This window comes from Danio aesculapii, chromosome 2, assembly GCF_903798145.1.
Source record: "Danio aesculapii chromosome 2, fDanAes4.1, whole genome shotgun sequence".
NCBI classification, from domain to species: domain Eukaryota; kingdom Metazoa; phylum Chordata; class Actinopteri; order Cypriniformes; family Danionidae; genus Danio; species Danio aesculapii.
In genome coordinates, this window is record NC_079436.1 from 29,005,563 (window position 1) to 29,019,274 (window position 13,712).

The window sequence follows — 13,712 nt, forward strand, 5'->3', positions numbered from 1 at the left end:
CTGCACATTGTACTACTTACATTGATGAAGCTATTGAAACACACTCTCAAATCTCAAATGTTCTTCATTACATTTCATATTGAAAGAAAGAAAGAAAGAAAGAAAGAAAGAAAGAAAGAAAGAAAGAAAGAAAGAACTGTAAATTCTCGTTTCCTTTAGCGCAATGTTTCTTCATAAGAATGTGAGTGAAGTCCACTGGCCGTACTCCAGGACGCATTTTGCCAGTGCTCTGGCATCTCTGAACAGCACACGTACCTCCGCTGCAGCTCCACGGCTCGCTGTCAGGTGCGGATCAGACGGGATCCAATATCAAATCGAGCGACCACCCTTCCGTTCACTGACTGTATTTCAGAAACGTTTAAGGATTTACTTCACCACTCTTTGTTTATGAATTGTGACTGCTAAATAGCAGAAGGTAAGCTTTCGTTATATTTTGCGGTTTGTTGTTTGTTCATAAGAATCCCAGTGTGATGATGTTCTTGATGCAAATGGCATTAATTGCGTTGACTGAAACACGTCGCTTGTTTTCTGCTGGTCTCCGTTTATTTCATACCCGGCCGAGATGCCGCTTCACAGACGCTGTAAATCCAGTTTTGATTCTGTTTGTTGGAACAACGATGTTTCAAATAGCTGAACACTTCATTTCGCCAGGCACTGATGCTCCTCCGTCTACATGAGTGTAACAAAAGACCGGTGACACGGGCAGCAACATGTATCAACATTACAGCATGCGCAAAGAGTCAAATTCAGCTGCTTTCATGTTTTAGTATTGTCAAGCTGGTATATTTATTTATTTGTTTATATATTTGGCAGATCAGCTTTATCTAAACATCTGTTGCAGGAGGAAGTATTCCTGCTTTGAGAGCATTCACAGCTGTTAAGATGACAGGTGATGAGTCTTATGTGTGTTCTAAACTTGGCTTGACAAGTTGATGTTATTGAGTAAGACCTTTTTAAAAGGCACCAGCTTTATTTATTTATTTGATTATTTATTTATGTTTAATTATTTGAGATATACTTTGAGCTGCATATTTTACTGACTTTGCTTAACTTTTAATATGATACTGTTTTATTTGGAGATTCGGTTTGAAGTTTGTAATGTGTTTGAAGGGATGGCGTGAAAACAGTTCAAAAGTTTTATTTTTTTGGTGATTTATCTTGTCTTTTTTTGACTGTCTCTTATGCAGTGTTTAAAAGCAGCAATGTATTTAATTGTCATGTGATGTAGGGCTGTGCGTTTTGGGGATGATATCTAACTGCAATGTTTTTAGACCGATATTGCGATTTCATTTGTGATTGAATTTTATTGTCACGTTTCAGCTCAATAATCTGTATTAGCTTCTGCTAAAATGCAGTGAGTGGTACATTTATTCAAATTTGTTTTTAAATATTCCGAAATTAATTATTTTTTTCTCTAGAGCAAACAGTAGGCACAAATAAAATGACCTTACCTTTCTGTAAACAAGTTGAACTCAAATTAGGGAGATAGTGTAGGTTATTATACAAACAAAAAATAATGGCTATAAAAACACAGAACACTCAGCAAACTAACATGGCTGATATGAGGCAGATTGAAAAGTTTTGATTGGGCAGAATGAAAGTGTGCTCTCTCAACTGGCTAGTAAGACTGTCACGCACAGATGGCAGTCATGCATTTGCTCTGGGTGGGGGAAATTATATAATACCTATATATTCCATATTTCAGCTTCTTGCGATTAGCTAATCACAACGTTTCAAAACGTGATTGCACAGCCCTAATGTGACGTATAGTACCAGGGTTTGTGCAGAAAAAAACTACATTACCCATTGTTCTGTGCAGAAAATCCCATCTATCAGTGAGTCACCGTGAGTAAAGAGCACCAAAATTGAGTTAGCTTCACCTACTTCCTTGAAGCACTTCAAATGACTTAACTGAGGAAAACATTCTGTATAGCAATAATCTGAAACAATATAATTTTTCTATTAATTGCAAATTAGAATCTGATTTGCCATTTGCAGTGCTTTACGGGTTTAAAGTTCTTTAAAGTCTTTTTATTAGATTTTTATTTGCTTATTTGATTCAAATCAAAGTTTGTAATGTGATTCACCTCCTACCTGGTTGGTTATGATTAGGGCCAGACAGAATCTACGGACATTTTTTTTTTTTTGCTATTTCTGCAGAGAATTTTGTAAAAAAATCTGCGGCTATATGCTGAATAGTTTTGAGAGTATTGTATTTAAAAACATATAAACGTATGAAATAAAAAATAACACAATTATAACTTTTATTTAATGTTTACAATTCAAATCCAATTAGATCCAGTTACTTGGTAAACAAAGCAATATAATACTTTACAAACTGTATTGTAAATGAATCAAATGAACATTTTTATATTAGTCAATAATATTACTGAAATTAATTTAAAAATTGAATAAATATAGATTTACACACATTTACACAAATAAATAATCAAATAGTCAATGATGACCTAAAAATCAGCGAATTTCTGCACATTATTTCTGCTTTATTCTTATGAAGCTCTGACAAAGAATTTTTAAAAATCCTATATGGAAAGAATGAATGCTGCTGAAAAATTGGGTGAGCAGTAATCCACTCTATTGATCAGGGCTTTTAAATTGCTAACATGAAAATTATGGATAAAGGCAATGACAGGGATAAATGGACGTGTGTGTTTGTGTGCAAGCGTGTGTGCAAGTGTGTGTGAGTTGGTTGTTTATTATACTGAAGTGCTATATGTTTGTCATCATCTTACTGCCTGACATAAATACAGTACTATTTAGTTTTGATGTCATGCTAAGAGAAGGACAGAAAGATATATCCTGAAAGACAGTGAGGGAGGGAGAGAGAAAGGGAGAGAGAGAGAGTCTGCGGAGGTGGTGGGCGCATATGAGATTTATTAGATCTGAGTCAGTCCACTGTGTCAAGTACCCTGGAACAGTGTGATTTTTATTTTCAACAGCTTTTCCATGAAGCTTGAAGTAGCGTCTGGATTGCTTTTATTTAAAATGTACACTATATACGCTTATTTAATGCCTTTTGTCATTGAAAACAGCAGTGCGATGATGAAGTTTGCAGTATATGGCTTCTTCTGTCTCTCTGACACAGTGAAGCTCAGTTCTCCATTCCTATAGACAGAGTTACATCTGTATCGCTGCCCAGTCTAGCATCATGCATGATGATGGCATTGTTTGTTAATAGGAATGAAATAATCTAATTAGCGAGTGTTCCGTAAAGCTCAATTAACGGCAGTAATCGCTTTAAAATAATATGCTTTAAGGGCACCTTGAATGATTGGGATTTGCTCCACTGTCAAGGCCGAGTTCATTTTTATAGTCGATAAACAGTGAACCCAAAATCCATTCTGTGCAGTTTAGTCAGACTTGGCGACACAGAATGATGTGTGAAATATTGGAGGCAATTCTACATGATTTTGGAGAAACTTGAAACCACAATGTATGGTTCAAAACAGATCACGATTCATCCACAACCTGAACATACAATTAAAGTAGAATCTTATTTAATAGAGCTTCTGATTAAATGTTAATTGCTGCAGTTACAAATTAAATCAAATCAATATGATTCAATTACTTCACTTGTGAAAGTGAAAGACGTTACTTGTTCAAGTGCTGAATGAATCAGAGTTTCACTCAGTTGTCACTAGTACTGGAGCAATCTTTATTTGAAGCATCTTTCAAAAAGAGATTTACTACTGTACTTTGTTGCTACTGACATCCAAACCTTAAACATTTATTTTTGTTCTTCTACACAACACTGTGTTTAATCCCAAACCCCATTTGTTGGGTTACAGTTGAAATTGTTTATTTAATCCAATTGTTAAGCTTGACCATCTTTTACACATATTTGGGTTGTAACATCCCAGAAATTTTAAGCATGATTTAAGTATGTGTGAGAGTGCAGGGGTTTGTGATCATGACAAAACCTAAATAAAATGAATGTATATGAATTTTGTTGAGGGGGATTTGGTGCGTAAATGTTTTGTTTTATGGTTGAACAACTTGGTGAATGCTTAGGTCTATTTAACCAACAATATTGTAATGATAAACTAACTCTTACAACATCAATTTTATTAAAGGAGCCTCATGAAATGCAGAGTACACGCTAACCTTTCACCTGAAGTCCTTTGACTATAGCTTAAAAAATTCCAAGCATCGTTTTCAATTAGAAAGTGAATTAGACAATATTTTACTTTTTGTGGTGGTAACTCAGCTAGTTTAGGTATTAAAAAATAAATCAGGCTGCTGTCTTTATGAATGGAGATTGAATCGTTGACTTAAACCATTAATTAAAAACAGATTTATTCAGGAACAAAACAAAGCAGTTTTTAGCATGTGGGAAAACAACACATTTTTCTATACCATTATCACATCTTATCAAATTAAAAAAGCAAAAATGTATACTGGGACAATTGTCATTTATATCTCGAATCATTCAAAGTGTGGCAGTAGGCTACATCACACAGTAAATGCTTTTCTACTCTTTTTGTTTGCTTTTTTTCAAATACTTGATAATATCAGCTCAATCTTCACTGAAGCGGGAGTTACAGTATTGTCTAAGATAATAACTATTACACATCCCAAGTACGATAGCAATATTGTAGAGGTGTGAACCTACACTGGTCTCACGGTTCGGTTCGGTTACTATTATCATGCCATCAATTCGGTTCAATTCGATATCTCTGTGCATCACGGTGCATTGATGATGCCTTCCATACACAATTTTATATTTTACTTCACAGGCGCTGATGAGTGACACTGATAAACGGCAGCGGTTCAGTGTTGCCAGATTGGGCGGTTTTGGATAGGCATTTTGATGGGTTTTGGGCTGGAATCACTCAGCTACTGCAGCGGCGATCACTGCTGATCCATGATAGACTCGTTGGAGAACTCACGCGCTCATGTCTGTATCCAGAACTATCGCTGTAACAGCCGAAAGAAGAGGAAAAGTCATGCAGCCGGTCAAATGGGCCAGAGTGAGAGAGAGAAATGGAGTTTACTTTCATTCTTTCAATCGCAGTCAAATAGGGGCTTCTGCTGTTCAGTGTCAGTGAAAGACTGTCCAGCAAACACACATGCAGTGAAACAGTTTCTTGTGCTCGCCTCCCTCGCTATAGTAAGCTACGGTGACAGCGCATATGACTTAAATGATGTCAGTACATAATAACCGGTTATGATTATTACTGAACTGATACCGAATTGTCTGCGTCTGCATCGCGGTGCATCGAAGAAACAATTAATTTTGATACCCCTACAATATTGTGTGTTGTGATCAACACGATCTCATGGCAATTCATAACTTTTTGATTTAGTGGCTAATTCATAAGAATTCGTACAATCTCGATCGTTTCGTACAATTTAGTATGATTTGCTTATCCCCCAATGGCAGTTGGGTTCAGAGGTGCATTTTCATACGACTGAACTTGTATGAGCTAGACCCTAAACTGACAAAACGTAAAATAATTACGTTTCCTTGTGAGATCAGGCTGGTTTTAACAGACTATGAATCTGTTGCATACACTAAGGCTGCACGATATTGTTTAAGTATCAATATTACAATATGCACATTAATCACATCACAGAATCTGTAGTGTTGAGTGTGGATTATTAATTAAATTACGGGAGTTTTCCAGCTGAAATAACAAAACAGTAGATTGGCAGGTATGATTACATTGTGTATGAAATGAGCTATATAAATAAACTTGCCTTGACTTGATTTAAATATTTGCTGATACATTTTTATCAAAGGTTGATGATAGATATCATCACTTAGGAATGTTTGAATCAAGCCCTCGACCAATTAATCATAGAGCATTATTGAATGGCATGAAGGCAGGTGCACATGGAGCTGATCATTGCAGCAGAATTTGACTTTGATTCACTCAGCCTGTTTTACGTGAGCCAGTTGAACTCACGATTTTGAGCACAGTAATTTCACTGGGTTCAGAAACCCCCACTTGCTCTCTGTTTGCAGAACTTGATATACTGTACGCTGCTATTCTAAATGCCCTGCGATCTCTGATTGTTATAAATTGTTAATGTTTTAATCTTGTAATGCACTTGAAATATTGACTTGAGTTCAAATCATTTTATCGTTCGAGTTAGCTCTCTAATGTGTGCGTTTAAAAGAAACAATATTTGAAACTCTTCCCTGTTAAAACATTTTAATCTAGAGCTGTTTTTTTCTCACTGGCTTAAAAAAAAGATCTTTCCCACCGGCTTGAGGAGATTTATGATCAGATTAATTTAGTATTTTTGTAAAATGTAAGCTTTTATTTCTTTTAAGTACTGTCCCTCGTGATTCAGCTGTCTCTCTTGCTTTTAGCACAATGCCTTAAATAATGCTAATAACACTGGATGTTGTGGAGGAAGGGTGTAAGTATAGGGTTCAGAATTAGCTGCAAGACTGTGGGAGTTTGCATCTCAATGAGGATAGCTGTGTGATTTTCAGAGGTTTGCGGCCCTCTGCACTCTCAAACAGGTGGTATTTATGCTGCGGAGGTGGAGGGATGATTCACTGAAAAATGTTGTGCCTTGTATAGCACTGCTGTTACGTCACTCAAAAAAAAAGAAGGATGTGAATCACTAGAACTCACTGTTCCACGTGATGACGTATGGATGTTATATGTATGTGTGTGCGACCGTGCATGTATGTATATGTAAGATATGGGATAATATATTTGGAATATGGTATAAAATAAGTATACTGTACTTAATATAAATGTGTACATTAATATGGATGATAGAATTATTAAATTACATTTGGAAAAACAAATAAAGTGCAGAATTGTTCTTAATTGATGCATGAAAAGTGCATCAAGTGCAAAATAATCTTCAATTAAAAATAAAAATGATTTATATTTAATTTGGGGATGCACTGATATGGATTTTTTGGCCAATCTCGATAACCGATAACTCTTAAGATTTGGAGGCCGATAACCGATATACTATAGCTCAGTGATTCTTAACCGGTGGGGCACGGCCCACTAGTGGGCATCAGCGATCCTGCAGGTCGGCCACGAGATTAAAATTAATTCTCAATATTATACTATAATTTTTGGTTTTCATTATAATCGAAGTAATGGACTTTCCTGTTCTCTGATTGATTACTTCAAACTCAGCGCAAAAACAGCCTCATGATCGCGTCTGCATTTGTTACACGCAAATTCGATACTTAAATTTTAAAAACATTTAAGCGCTATGGAGCACGTTCTTAAACAGCGCTGATTTGCCATTGTGTTCACGTGCTCATTAGAAATGACTGTGATTGGCCGTGGAGGTCATCAGTTTAAAGCATTTTAAAACTGGAGCATTTTAAAGTCCCGTCAATCAGCTGGTTTATCTATAACCTCACATACGAGTGATCTGCTGATGAATTGCGGCTTTAAAACACTCCAGTGTTCATGTATCTGTAGTTACACACAGTGAACAGAGGTGAGTTGGGTGAACTGATGACCTTCATGGCCAATCACAGTAATTTTTGTTGAGCACGTGAACACAATGGCAAATCAGCGCTGTTTAAGAACAAGCTCTACAGCGCTTAAATGTTCGTGGGAAATGGACGTTTTTAAAAATTTCAGTACCGATTGGTATCGAATTCCAGTATCGTGACAACCCTACTCCTCTATAGTGCACTGGACAAGTCTGAACAAGATCGACCCACGCATGTACGCGGCAGGCAGTTTTGTAAAATTACGTAACCTATCAGCATAAAGAATATTTGTAATTGATGTTTGTATACTTCTAAAGTTACATGAATGTAAAAGTTAGTTTAAGTGATGATGAAACTGTGTGCGTGTGTGTTATTTTTGACTTTTTTGATCAATTATGCAAAAGTGAATCTGAATTAAAAACCGTAAATGAAATTTTAAGGTTGACCAATTACTAGTTCCAGTCAATTAAAAAAATAATTCTACCTCGTTTACCAATTTTCTAGTTTTATTTTGGTTTGTATAACATATAAATATTATAACTAAGCGATGTTAAATTTGTACCACTTTAACAAAACAATTATTTCCATTTATTTGTATTAAAATAAATATACGGTTTATATACAGCATTTCAACAAAATTAACCCTGTTCTGTGCATCAGTAAGCGAATTTGATAAAAATTATGTTGCTCATATCCCCAAGAATGAATACCCCATCATGTTTTCACCATCTCACACATCAACCCCCCTCTCATTATTTCTCAGTGCTATATTGTTGAAACACAGACACACACACACACACACACACAAACACTGCACACCTGCCACAGGCCTGGTCCCCTCGAGTGCTTTACTTTTCCCAGTGCACTAGTAGGTCAGATGTAGGGCAGTAGTCCATTGCAGAAGACAAAACACTGTGCTGGCAATTCTAGGTGTCCCGGACTATTTAAGTCTTTTGAAACAGTATAGGAAAGGAAATGAATGGAAAGGTGCTAGCTCGTATTACTCTGATAGCTTCACAACTGTCTTTCACACTCCCGTCAGGCTGAAAATTGCCTTGTCCCACAGAGATGCCTTAAAATAGTCAATAAAAAAAGGGGAAAACACTTGCAGTTTGTAGATCATCAGTATCTCATGTAGAATTAGACAATTTACAAATAAATATCAACATGTGGAGTAGGGCTGCACGCAATTGGAAAAATCAGACATTGCGAAATATAATTTTTCTGCGATATATATTACGATATACTGTATCTATTTATCTTGTATTTCACCAAATGATTAAATAGCACTATTTTAAAACAATTTATAGTCACACTTTATTTTAAGTTTCAATTCTTGCTATTAGCAAACCATTAAATATGACTTTTTCTTCAATAAACTCCTAATTTTCTCCTTATTAATATTATTCATACATGATATTAAGGTAGTTTAGGTATTGGGTTAGGGATGTAGAATAAGATAATGCAGAATATGTAGGTTATAAGTGCTAATAAGCAGCCAATATTTCAATAACATACATGATAATAAACAACTAGTTAAAAGCAAAGTCCCTTTAAGGCAAGTCAGTTCACTCGGCGGTCATCTTTGAAATGCCTCTCGAGCAGTATTTTTGGGCATTCAGTCTGAAGGGGGAAACATCAAATTCTCCAAAAAATGTTTGCCAAGCTTACAATTACATTACATATTTGGTATCACCAATGAAATTAAACACCCACTGTCTCATAAGTTTTGTTTCTAAACCTTTGAATCAAACAATATCGACATTTTTTCAGGTTGCCCGAGCTAATGCGCATATGAAAGGAATGAAATCACGACACTAGGGATGCAACGATTAACTGGTTTTACTATTAACCGCACTTTAATTCGTTGCAGTTAATTAATCATGAAGGCTTCTCAACGCCACGTTTCTGCATGGAACAAAACTGCAGCAACTAAACAGCTATGCCAGGGGTGGCGAACCCGTGGCTCGCGAGCCGCTTGCGGCTCTTTTACTTCTCTTGTGCGGCTCAACCTCTCGCGCGATTTAACATACATTAACCAATTGACTAATGCCCCATTCACACGGGGCTTCAGCGTGGCTCGCTGCAGAAGCTGGGAGTAGCTCAACTTTTCAAGCGCCAACGGACGCGTCAGCCAATCAGATCGCTGTATGCAAATACACCTGCTAGACAGTGGCCTATTGCTGACTGAATTTCATTTTCTGACGCTTCTATGACGATCGTTTCAGCTCTAACTTCAGACACGCCTTCAGTCAAGGGTTGACACTGAAGCCCCGTGTGATTGGGGCGCAACACGAGTGACGTGCAGTAAGTTAATATCAATCGTCATGGCAGAGTCAGGAAAGCGTACAGCTAAGCGTAAATACGAAGATGAGCGAAGAACATTTTTATCTGAATGGGAGGATTTATATTTTTTTTGTTGAAAGAAATGGAAAGCCATTCTGCTTGATATGCCAGACTTCGTTGTCACATTTTAAGGCTTCAAATCTCGAGCGCCATTTCACCTCTCTCCATTCTGCAGTAGCCCGGGAATTTCCCAAAGGCAGTGAACTTCGCATCTGTTGTGTGGCTCTTTGCAGTGATAAAGTTTTTTTTTTGGCTCATCATGCCAAACAGGTTCGCCACCCCTGAGCTATGCTAACTGTGCGCTAGTTTGAAGTTCTGAGCTTATACACCGAGACTAATAACCACGCACACTTTTATCTATGATTATATATGACTGAGGCTTTTAACTAAGGCAAGCTCGTGCAAGTTTGTTATTTCCAATGGAGGAACGCGCACGCGTCGCAACGCGTTCATGCTTTATAGGCACACCTAGGGAGCGGGAGCTTTTGTCACCGTGGAAAATGCAAATGGCTGAAGTTTGAGGAAAACACAATGAGAAGTACTGGTTTGCAAACCCACCTTAAGTTACTAATAATGGCCCAGATTATAGCGATGATGTGGTGAATGTTGATCCGCCAGCTGAGAGAGTGTTTTCGGAGAGAGTGCTGAAAGACTCATAGTGGATCAGCTGTTTAATGGCCCGAATCTCGATGCGTTGCATTCACTGCATGTTCAGGGCAAATGGCCGCTAAATGTAAAATCTAACACTACACATCATCGCCAAAGAAGATTGCCTTTACTAAGTTTAAACTGAAACTGCGGTTCATAATTGAACAGTATTGTGCCGGTGGTCATCGGCAGAATCCTGCTCTGCCCCGCTCGTGTATTGGGCTGGCTGACTCGCCCTCTTTTTTCCACAAACACAGAGAAATGTAAATCAGCACATAATGAGACTGTACATCTAAACTGACACAACCTCAAACAAAAACTTGTGATAGAAGAGACTTTTCTTCTGTTTTTTTGTCCATTCCTTCATTTATTTTTCTATTTAGTTACTGATGACTGCTTTGCAGCGTTCAGCATTGAATAAAATGATTTATTCTAATTTTACGTTTGTTTTGTAGCAGAAATATTATTTGTTTATTAAATTGACATGCATATAAAAACAATAGTGTAAAATGTATATTTCTTACTGCAATGCTTAATGTTTTTGGTGCAAACTATAGATTTATTTTTCATATTGTAACAGTAGGACTTTTTATAGCAGATAACTCGCATTCAAGCACATTCAAGGTAGCATGACAATAAGAAATGTAATTCATTGTTAGTATTATTATCATCATCGTCATCATTAATACTTTTTAATTATTAGACATTCATCTTGGATTTATTGCACAAATATCAAGAAGTCATTAGAATTAGTTAAATAGTTGTTTCTGTTTTTTGTTAGTTCGGATTTATGACATTTTCAAACACAATAAATCCTTTAATATACAATTTTTGGTGGTGCTCATTCATTTTTGGTGGGTTCTCCTAAATTTTTTACGGTGCTCCTTCATTTTTTTAAGTTTGGAGCGCTGTTACTACCAAGTAAAAAAAGTTAATTTCAAGCCCTGCAATAGACAAAACTATTTTTAATTTATACTTATGTTTATTTATTTATTCATTGTTCTGTCATTTATTTTTAGCTTAAAATAAGGAATTTTCATTTGATTTTTTAAACTAGTAGTGTTTTGAAATCAATCATGGTAGCCGTGAAACCGTGATTATTTCTCAGACTATAATTGTACAACCAAAATCTATAATCGTTGCATCCCTACACGACACCAACCTCATTTATGGCCATTCTACACATTATCATCCGCTGAATAATGATCGTCTGATTGCGCTGCTCTTCTGAAGTAATTCACAACTTGGTCTTGAAGGCGATTCGTCTTCTTGGTCTTGATGGCATTCGAGTAGTTGCTGACTGTACCTCGCATTCGTTTCATACAGATTACAAAAACAAAAAACTTTTAACATTTAAAAGTACAGGTTTAAAACTGTCGTAAAAGCACACGTCTGGTCCATGCTTCTTTGTCAGTCTATAACCGTTTTATTGACCGTTACAGGCATAAAATGTAATAAACAAACTACAAGCATAGATGAATGCAATAAAGCAAAGATAAAAGTGAGACAAACAGTGCATGCTTTAAGGTTTTGTATATTTAAATGTAAAAAATACACTGCAAAGTTAACTCAGCATATCATGCATATCTTGCGATGTAACTATTGTGAATGCAATAAATGATACATTGCACAGCCCTAATGTGGAGTATTAACCAAAATCAGGAACATTTTAGTTCTTTGACCATTTTTAGGTATATTTTAAATGTAAATTAGAGTTCATGTTGGATTTTGTACATGCTCATTTTCCATATGGGTTAAAGAAAAAAGGTTTATTAAGCATTAAATACTATAAATGTAATACAGTGTTGTTGTGGCATATTAAAAAACTGCATTTAAGGATCCCAGTGGAAGGATTAACTTAAAGTCATTATACTTTATCTCAATGATTTCAGAAATTGCAGCAAGAGGATTTCAAAATATAATCCAATTTAGAAGATCACTTATTATTTTAGATATATTTTTAAGTGTAGGTCAAATAAAGTATGTTGTTTCATTTTTTACGTAAATATATTAGATCGAATGATGATGGCATATTATTTAAAACTTTTTAAAAATAGGATGAAAAAAGGCTGTGGTAATACATTGCTCAACTGATTTCAACTGATTTTAAAAACATACTGATTGTTCAGATGATAAAAAAAATCTTTCTGAACAAATATATGTAATATTTAAATTACAAAGCTATATATAAATATTAAATGAATTTGAAAACCTTTTCATAGGAAATCACTAAATTATCAAAATGGTCTGACACTTCCTGAAAACCTTTTGACTTTTACATGTGGTCTCTCACCTTGCCTATATCACCCATTAAAAAGATCACATTTTACAATGCAAAAGGCATAAACCTTCTCATACTGACCCTGAGATGGGCAACAAATATGAAAAGCTCAGCAACAGAAGCATCTCAGCACATCAGACAAACCAATGCTGTTATCCTTCACGACCATTTGTGACAGGTCAGCTAGAACTGAGCAGCCTGTTTTGCAACTGGAATCCTGTTTTGCCAAGTCATCTCCAACACTGACAGATATGATGTTATTATTTAATGAATAAATGTATATTGTGGTCATATTCAGACTCTGCATATTTTTATTTGTTTGAATGTTTGAATTTTTTACACGTCTTCCAATGATGTCCAATGAAATTACATTCATTATAAAGACAATAAAAAACAAATCGAGTGAATTTAATTATTTAGTCTATGCTAAATGTTATTTGGCAAAACAAAGGAAAATCATGACATTCTAACATTGTGACATTAGAGAAAAAATATTCTAGGTAAAGACGTTAAATTAACCAAAATATTTTTATTACTCCATTACAACAGTCACTTTAGAGTTACTGCTGTAAAAAAGAATATTTTCATAGTTTTAAAATTAACGTGTGGCACATTTATTGTCAGACAACAAATATTTATGAAAAAAAAAAAGTATTTTAATCAGAATTATTCAACACAGGCTTTTTTGGGAATATGTTCCCAGGGCTTGAGAACCGAGATATATGTGCTCACAGGTACATATGGCTGCATGCACTGCTATGGGCAGTACTGCTGACTGCTTACCTCTGTGTGGACAGCTTTTCCAGTGTGACTGGTTTGTTTGGTAGTTTTAATAAATGTTTAAAATGTTGTTAAATATGCTTTGTTTCATTTTATTTTTTGTTAAAAAGTAAGGGTTGAGTGTCTTCTCTAGCAGAGAAACACCCTTAGACAAGGGTGAACTGGTAACTAAAACTGCAAAAAATAAATAAATAAATAAATAAAAATTCT

The 13,712-nt window shown here is 35.6% G+C and overlaps 1 long non-coding RNA gene across 1 annotated transcript in view; it reads left to right on the forward strand.

The window, feature by feature from the left end:
- The first annotated feature begins 327 nt into the window (after window positions 1-327).
- Window positions 328-13,712, forward strand: part of LOC130236163 (uncharacterized) — a 120,968-nt gene continuing 107,583 nt past the window's right edge. Inside the window, exon 1 of the long non-coding RNA XR_008838444.1 lies at window positions 328-415. This is a non-coding gene — a long non-coding RNA (uncharacterized LOC130236163). The remainder of the gene's footprint in view (window positions 416-13,712) is intronic.